Here is a 9,443-nt window from a genome sequence, read left to right on the forward strand (position 1 = left end):
ATCATAGCCTGGATGAATATAGCCTGTAGCAGGCACAATCACTTTGTATCGCATGTATGTGTTTATGTGTTTGCATCCTCACTGGAATATGAGCTTCTTGAAGTTGTATTGATTTTTGAAACCCTTGATTTAATCCGGTGCCTGCTATACAGTGGAAGCTCAAAAAAGGTGTGTTGGCCAGTTGCTTTTAGAGGAGATTCTTGTACTGAGAGGTTAGACCAGGTGTCTGTATTCTAAGACCCTTCTCTGGTTTAAGCCTCCATGAGTCTCTGCATTCTCTGAGTTGCAAATATGAACTCTCCAAAGGGAATCAGCTCTGAGCCCTGGAGGCTGGAAAGGGAAGTTGAGCAGATGCTGGCAAGATGAGAGTGATGGAGGAAGCAGGGTCAGGGCTCCAGGCCAGGAGCTCAGCTTGAGGACAAGAACCAGAGTGGGAGGCGTGGATGAGGAAGTAGAGCCACAGCACAGGAGGTTTACCAGAAGCATCTACCCTTCAAAGCAGGTCCCAGAATGGAACAGAGGCATGGGACAGCAGCATTGGCACTGAGCCACATTCTCAGGCTGTGCCCTGTGGGGTGAGCAGCCCGTAGCTGGAACTCCAAGGGACTGGGCCATGTGAACAGTTAACCCCAAGGGTCCTGAGTTAATGTGTTGGTCACCTGGGGACACTGGGAAAGAAGTGAACAAGGGACACTTGGGAAGCCCAACTCTTATTAGCTGAGTGGACAATTGGGAATTGAGAATCATTGCAGAAACACTTCAGAAACAAAGGGTCAAATACAAGGCACCTTGTACACGTTATATGATTCAGTGCTCAAAGCGAAACAGCAAAATTTGTGTGACAATCTGACTTTATACAGAGTGATGCTGAAGCCCAGAAAGGTTGAGCATCTAGTTTAAGATCACACAGCTAGGCAATGGGGGACTTGGAATTAAGCTCAGGCTCCCAGGGTTAGGAAAAGGGAGGGGAGCCCCTGAGATTATAAAACTTCTTAAAACTTTTATTGCTCTTTAGAGATATGAACACCAGAGAAGACATTGATTTAGAGTCGAGGCAGCCTTTTTAGGGGTGGGGAAGTCATTTGGAATAGAAGGACAACTTAATCTGTTGGATTTTGTTCCTTGCTTCCAGATGCCAGCCTGACAACCCCACTGCACCTCTGCATGTGATTGAAATCACTCTCAGCAGTCCCAGCGTTGTTGGGTATCACTGAGGGAACGTGGCTCAAGCTGGCAGGATATCCGGTGGTGGTGGCGATGTGTGTGGTACTCATGTGCATGTGTGGTTGTTGTGTTATCCTTCTCAGGGGTGCTGTGAAGAACTTGTCCTGTGACAGGTGAGGACAGCATTGTACAGCAGGCTCCTCGCGGGAGTGGAATTACAGTTCCGCAGGGTGCAGGTGCCTCTCTGGTTGGCATTCCAAGCGTCAGGCCTGCAGAGAATGCTTTGTTCTTCTTTCCCAGCCCCCACCAGCCTTTGTTCCTGACAGAGCTGATTAGGTTCAGTGGCTAATTAGCAGGCCCCAAAGTTAAGGAGAACAATGCCTGAAGCCCTGCTGGCCTCTCCTCTTCCAGGAGGTGTGTATGGCGCCTGGGATCTTGGATTCTAAGCCCGTCACTCAAGCTATTTCTTCAGTCAAATAACGGCAACGTTCTGTCTTTTGCTAAACTCACCTGTTAGCTAAAACAACATCACTTTCTTCAGAACTGGGCTGGAGAAAGCTGTGACATCCTTTGTAGTCCATGGCTCATCCCCCATGACCAGCAGGACCCATCTGTGAGAGGGCTGAAGTTTTCTTCTTCTGGGACGTAAACTGCCTCTTGCTGGAAGGGTGGGGAAAGGCAGAAGAGCATCAGCGTCTACCAGATGCCCCGTGATAACATTTTATCTCATGGTGTCCTCAAAAGCTGTGTGGTGGGGCTCTGGCTTGTCCAACCTCAGAATCAGGCACATGTGCCATCAGGTTTCCAAGCTGTGTGCTACACTTACACGAACCATTGATCTGTAAATAGGCCCACTGTGACCTCTACAGACTGGGGCATGGCTCTTTCCCTGACCTGGCCTCTGAAGGTTAACCAGTCTTGTTTATTTGTGGACTCTTGATCATAGAAAAGTTTTTTGTAGAGTTTTTAGTTTTAATACCTCTATTTTTTCTTTTTACCTTGAGGTTCAGAGAAGCCAAGAAACTTGTGTGAGCTCTGGGGGAGATACCTATGACCCTGATGCCCTGCAGTTTCCAGCAGGAACCCAGTTGGCTGTGGCTGACTGGCATCCAGGGCAGAAGCAGTGTAGACAGCTCCAGGTGAAGAACGGGGACAAGAATCCAGCCGTCTCCCCCTCACCTTCCCTTCTTCTCCCACGCCAAATTTCCAGTGTTTGTCTGGAGCCGGGTTCCCTAAATTAACTCACATTGAGTGACCAAAGACAATGTATCCCTGACCTTAAAAGGCCCTAAATTACAGAGGTTAAGACACACAAACTGGATTGGGAACCCCACTTTATCACTCACTGATCTGTGGCCACTGGCCCGGTGATGTGGTCGTCTCATGCTTCAGTTCTCCTGTCTGTAGATGGAGATGACAGAGCCTGACTCACAAGGTTCTCAGGGTAAATGAGTTAATGTGTATAAACCGCTTAAAGCAGCGGACTATCCTTATCTTTGTCTTTTAAAAAAGTGATGTCTAGTGGTGTAATTCCAAGAACTTTGGCCCTTGAGGGTAAAAACTATGGAGCAAGGGCCTTCTAGGATCCTCCAGTCATGGTCTGAGATTGTTTCAAGGTGCTGTACGACAGAGCCGGCCTTGTATGTGCTGTTTTCTTCTTTTTCTGTATTGCTGACTAATCAATTTTAACAGGATTTTTTTTGTTTGTCTGTTTTGTTTTAATAGGAGTAAGCATTACCAACCATTATATGGTAACTTCCTATATAAAAATCTTTCTCCCTGTGTGATGTGCATCTCTAAGACGTCCTCCTGGTGTTCACGGCCTTGTGTAACGTTCTCTTCTTGAGTAACTTGCTTCTGCAAAATAGAACACGAGAAAACAGAGGGGGTGTCTCTCCTGTGATTAGGTTACGAAAGCCTTCAGTCTTGCTGGCAGTCTGTCTCTCTTGCCGCTTTGATGAAGCAAGCCGCCGTGTTGGAAAGGTCCACATGAGAAGGAACGGAGGGCAGCCTCCAGCCAACGGCTAGAGAGGAGCTGAGTCCCATCAGCAACCACGTCAGTGAGTTTGGATGCAGATTCTTTTCCAGTTGAGCTTTCAGATGAGAGCCCAGTTGTCACCAAGATCTTGATTGCAGTCTCAGGAGAGCCCATGAAACAGAGAATCCAGCCAAACCACACCTGTTTTCCTACCAACAGAAACTGTGAGATAATAAATGTGTGTTGATTAAGCCATTAAGTTTTAGAGTAATTTGTTACATAGCAAGAGGTAACTAATAGCACACAGTAGGTTATCTGATTTTATCCTTACATCATTTCTCAGAGAGGCGAGGCAACTCCTGCCAGGTCTCACAGCTGGTAACTCATAGACCAGGTATCTGAGCCCACATCACAGCTGCTTCTCTGAAGAGGCTACAGAAGGGAGGGTCCAGACCACCTCGTAAGATTTCCTTTACACACTTTAGTGTCAGTTTTCTAGAGTGATTCCCCAGCTTTCATTGTCTGATGCAGGGAAGGAAATAACACTCACTGACCGCCAAATCTTTGCCAGGGACTTTGTGTGTATTGTCATAACCAGTTCTCCCAAGATAAGGCAGGCATCACTATACTCAACGTACTGGCTTTCCCAAAGTGGGTTTTCCAGATCCTGACCCCCCAAGGCACTCTGTGAAGAAAAGGTTCCATGACCCAGTGTATTTACAAAACAGTATTGTGGAAATTCACTATGCTCAGAGGAACTGGAGCAAAGAAATCTGCTTAATGTTTCCTAATATTGTACATCCTGATTTTATTAGACCATAAAAAATCTTATTCACCTAAGGAGAGCTCACATCCCAAGAAATATTCCACAAAATGTACTTTTGGAAATGGTGGTTTACGGGAAATTTTCACACCTCTGTTTTATTACAACTGAACATCGCAAAAACTTTGTATGACAGTGTCTGGGAGTTGCAACATCGTTGTTAGATAGTGTCATCCTTGAGCTGTGGCCCACCTCTGCAGTATGCGATGTGACCGACCACTCCTTTTCTTCTTCCTGCCTCCCCTCCCCCACCTGTGGTCCCAGAAGAAATTTTTAAAGATTAAAAAAGAACTTTCTTCTGTGACCTGGCCCCACCGTGTCCTGTCCTCTTCTTGCTTTTCAGATCACTGCGTATCCTCATTCTCCTTTGCAGAGTCCTCATCATCTACCCGTCCTCAAGCGTCTGCATTTCTGCTCATCTTCTTGCTCCTGCCTGCTCCGGCACATTCTCCCTGGGTGAGCACATCACTCACAGAGCTCTGACTTGCCCCTGCACAGTGGTAGTTTCAAGTCTGGCCCTCTTCCCCAGACCCCTCCCTTGGGTCCAAGTCCTTATGTGCAACTTTTTATCAGACATCCCTGCATGGACACCTCCTTCCACACTCATATGGAAGCCTTCCTTGTCTTCTGTGTGCCCTTTCTCAGCTGGGCGACATCTTGCCCAGGGACCTGGGAAGCATGCTGATTTCTTCCCTCCTGATCAGTCAACCCAAGTTCTAACACCCCCACACCAAGCTGTCCCTGGCAGTGGCCTTTCCAGTCTCTGTCTCCACTGCCCTCGTTCCCTCTTAGCCCCTCCCTGGCTGGTCAGTCTGCTTCCCGTGAGCACTGGCTTCTCGTCACCACCCACGTGGCCATCCTCCCACCTCTCCTTTCCATGGGGATCTTTCCCCACACCTGCAAATCCGACCCTGCGGGCTCTGTTTAACCCCTTGGAGAAAGTTCCCCGTTATCCCCAGGGTCAAGTCCATGTTTTTCAGCACTGAGTGCAAGGACGGCCTCTCACAATTTCATTTCCGCCTCCTCCAGCTTTACCTCCCAGACCTCACGCGCATCACCCAGAGGTTCTGCAAACTTTCCACTCTGTTTAAAGTCTCTTTTCCTTCAGTGTGGACTCGCCTTATATTTTTGTTCACCTGTATACTTAATTCATTCTTCAAAATTCTGCTTGATAAGTGATGAAATGGTCATAAAACATTCAGCCTTGTAGTACAATTTTGGGGAAAATCTGCAGTACATATCAAAAAATTTTTCTAATGTTCCTACCTTTTGTCTCTGTAATTCCACCGCTGAGAGTTCAAGCTTGGGTAATAATCTAACCTGTGAAATGTGTTTCAGACCCAGAGATGTCCATCACAATGTTACTTGTAATGAAGAATGTTCTCAAAACAGGATAATGGCCAAGTTAATGATTTAATATTCATTGGAAGGAATCCATTAAACTGATGAATATAACAATGACGTAGAAACTTCATACCTGCTATAAATTTAAGTAACACAAACAAAAGGGAGCCAAATTATTATGTGTTTTGTTATTATGACTGTTAAATAAGCACAAAAACATGAAAAAAGAAGCACCTAAAACATCACTGTGATTTGGTTAGGGCAGTAGGACTACAGGAAGTTTGTGGGGGTTTTTTTTTCTATTATGAAAAATGTTGTAATTTGTTTATATTGTTTTTATAATGAAAAAGAAACATATATATATGTATATAATTTTCAACTGAGATTTTATTCTGTTGACATTTGTTTTTCATTCCACATCATTTTCAGCCAAGCTCTGAGCACTTACAATCCTCTGATTGTTGGAAGCTTAGTCAGAAGCATCTGGAATACTGGCGGTGGCAGTGCCTGCTGTAACACTTGAAGTAACTGCTGTGGCTGTCCACACACAGCTATGGAGTTTGTCAGATGGTCCACACCCTTTTCATACTCCCCCCTGAGCTAGTAACTCTTCACCAAGCTGTATTTCTCCAAGGAAGAATTTCTGAACAGCTTCAGCATCTTTAATATCAGGTAACTTGGAAAGTCCAGCTCTCTCCTGGGCAAGCTTCTGTTTCTTTCTTCGTTCTCGCATCCTGTTCTTGAACTTGGGGTCTCTCCATCTCTTGCAGTCGAAGTAGATGCAGTACCCGATGCACAGGGCCCCGCAGGCCCCAGCGGCGATGGCACTGTTGTGGCCACCACCTTCCCTGCACGCTGAGTGTGGACGGCGGCAGCGGCGGCAGGGCCGGCCAAAGAGCGCTGGACCAGGGTGACTCTCAGAGCCGACGGCGCCACTCACACCCAATGCTGGCTGGCCAGAGAGGTGGAAAAGCAAAAACAAAATATTCTTACTTATTGTCCCCCTGAGATTTTGAAATAAACAAATGAACACTTTTTTCCTCTTTTGCCTCTGAACCCTTAATCTGGCAGTGCTGAAAAGCCCACGTTAAATATAAACTTCCGAGATACCTGGAGTATGTCCCCGGTCCCTCTGCCTCTGCCCATGCCTTGGGACACCTGTCGTCTTCTGAGGGGCAGGCTGGCATCGGGCAGATGGGAGTGGTGGTTAGGATCCCAGGGCAGAGCCAGACTGCCTGTACTTGCTTCCCTGTGCCTCAGTTTCCTTATTATAAAATGCACATAATAATAATACCCTCATCATGGAGCTTTTGTGGGGAATAAATGAGTTAATTTAGAGAAAGCCTATAGAATAGTGCTTGGCAAGTAGTAAGTGCCTAAGAAAATTTATTATTATTGCACTCAACATGGCTTATGTGTCCGTGAAGCCCTCAAGGGTCAGGATGTATATTACTTATGTTTACCACCTTAGCTCCTTATATATAGAAGGGCTTCAAGAAATATTGTTGCTGAATCATGGAGTTAAGTACCCTGGAATGAATCTAAGGTTCTTCAAAAACTAGATGGATACCTAATACCTCTCCACAGGAAGGTGGGGCCTGAGCCAAGACTCTGGGAACTAGAGGTCATTGGCAGCCCAGAAGCAGGCAGAGGCACAATTCCAGGTTTTCAGCCTAGACAAGGTGCACAGCACACTGCTGCCCTGGAATTACTGTTCCCCAGTGCTGCCCAGCTCTAGTTGGGAAACCAGGAGCTTTAGCTGTGATCATTTGAGATGTGACCCTGACTCTTGCTGCCCTAGAACAAAGGGCAATTTATGGCTCTTTTGTGAAAGGCAGTTTAAGTGGAAGAAAAGGGCTGGTTCATCAAAGGCTGCGGGACCTGGTCACTGGCTCGATTTCTAAAAGAAATGCCCTGCCTGTGCCTTTGTTTCCGTATCTGTAACAGCCTAGTCTTCAGCTGGTAGTCTCTAGCTCTTCCTGACACATTTCGGGGGGATCATTTTGATTTGGGATCATTTTGGAACATCTTATTCCCCTCCCCCACCCCAGCAAGTCTCTGGTCTCCAACATAAACTTCAAGGTCTGAGAAAACAGGTTCTGTGAACCCAACTTCAAAGCTCGGCGATGCGGGCTCCTTGCAGAAGTGCTGGAGGCAACAATGGGCTTGAACCAGGGCTGGGTAGGCACTGCCCAGCGGGCACTCCTTAACCTGGCAACTATTGTGTTCAAAGTCATTGCTGCAGCCACAGCTGAACAATGCACTTGGCAACTCAAGGTGGTCTGCTTTCAGAGCAAGGTTGTTCTTGCCAGTGCTGCCAACCTGAGGACCCTGAGTAGAAAAGCCACCAATGATGCTTAATAAAAATAATAAAAATCTTTTTTTCATTTAAAAAATAAGTGTAGTATAAAGATATCAAAGAAAAATTTCACATAAAAGAAAGAAAAAGTCTTCCTATACTACCAGCCCCCTACTCCAGTCACCATGATCTTTTGGACCCTTCTATTTCTGGTTTTTCTGTTTTCCTTTTTATTTAACATAGTTATAATCAGTATATAAAATGTGGCCCATTTGTTGTTTGGTTTTATAGGATTAGGACTACAATAGGCATAAGGTTGCTATATTTTCTTTTTACCTATTGTTTAATAGGTGTGGAACATTTTTTCAAGGCACTGCACCTGAACAAATTGGAATTATTTTTGTTTTTAAAAAATGATGTGCTACTATAAATTGCACTGGAATGAATATTTCTGGTCTATACCATGTTTTACTGGGTCAGAATTTTTGACTTGTTTTGTTTTATTTTGCATTTTGATAATGCTGCCCTCATTTATTTATTTATTTATTTATTCATTATTTATTTATTATTTTTTTTTCCCCAAACAAAGATTGTACATTCATTGTCTCTAGATGTGTGTGAGACTGCAGTTTTCAGCTAAGGTAATTTTTTTCCCTCAATATTTTATTATAAAAGTTCTCAAACATGCAAACATTAAAAAGATTTTGTGATGCGCACCCATATACCAATTCAGGGTGACTTTTGAGCATAAAAGTCTCTGAAATGCTGAACAGAAGTTAACTAGTAGAGAAATGTGTGTCATCTTTCAGCTGGTGATCTTTGGACATAATAATCATGGCAATATATTATTATATTTTATAGCCTTTAGTAGTTTTCAAACTGTCTTCAGGTCTATTTTCTTGCTTGATCCTCATCCTTATCATCAAAATATAGCCACAGCAAGTATTATCAAGTATTACTTGCATATTTTGATGATAAAACACATGGTTAAAGAGGTCAAGGCACCTACATAAGGTCACACAGCAAGGGAGGTGCTGCTGTAATACTAGAGTGGAGCTCCGAACAGAAATGTGTTCTCTCTTCCTTTCCTCTTGCCAAATTCCACTGTCCTATGAAAATCTGACTATGCGTCACCACACCCTGGTTTATTCCAAGTTTCCTACGGGCCTTCAGTTCCCTGATTCTGTGTGTCTGTGACTTTGGACCATTTCAGGATATGAGGGCAGGAGTGTGCATCACAGGTTGCCCAGTGACCCTACATGCCAACATGAGGATTAAAAACAGAAGGAGCTCAGAAGCTCCACCCCATCCCAACACTTTTCTAAAGATGCAATTTATCTTTTGTCTGGAAAAGTAAGACTAATTTGGTCAACAATTAGACCCAGAAAGTAAGTGTAAGCATGTGCTGGTTTGTTTCCCTGGAAAGGAGGATCCAAGAAGAGTCTGGATGATGAAGCACAGCTCTAGAGGTTCTGGGAGTCAAGGGGTTTACCCTGGACAAGTAACCCCAACACCATCCTCCCCAACTCTCAAGCCTGGGACCAGCAAAGGCCAAAGACCTGCCTAACAGCTCAAATGTGATTTTCCACCATTAATAGTGGTTTCTCCAGAACAGCTCTATGCTCAGGGTTTAAATTTCCCACCTTGGGGTTGCCGTCTTTTATGCTCAGGAGCACAACCATGCACGGGACCTGGTGCCCTCATCCAACGTGGCAAAGCACCCTTGGGATCTGAGGCAGAGGAATCTTCAGTGAATCTCACAAGCCGCATTTCTCCAACTTCTTTATCTTTATTCCTCCATAAGAGCAGGTAGACTGCCTCCATCCTTGCCCTAA

General features: G+C 45.0%; 1 pseudogene across 1 annotated transcript; it reads right to left on the minus strand.

The window, feature by feature from the left end:
• Nucleotides 1-5,718: 5,718 nt before the first annotated feature.
• Nucleotides 5,719-6,496, minus strand: LOC103603980 (annotated as a pseudogene). The gene is made up of 2 exons (XR_551673.1): nucleotides 6,468-6,496; nucleotides 5,719-6,382 (listed from the first exon to the last, which is right to left on the minus strand). The product of XR_551673.1 is annotated as a mitochondrial import receptor subunit TOM20 homolog pseudogene (transcript).
• Between the last annotated feature and the right edge of the window lie 2,947 nt (nucleotides 6,497-9,443).

Source organism: Galeopterus variegatus, unplaced genomic scaffold, assembly GCF_000696425.1.
Source record: "Galeopterus variegatus unplaced genomic scaffold, G_variegatus-3.0.2 Scaffold4897, whole genome shotgun sequence".
Lineage (NCBI taxonomy): Eukaryota > Metazoa > Chordata > Mammalia > Dermoptera > Cynocephalidae > Galeopterus > Galeopterus variegatus.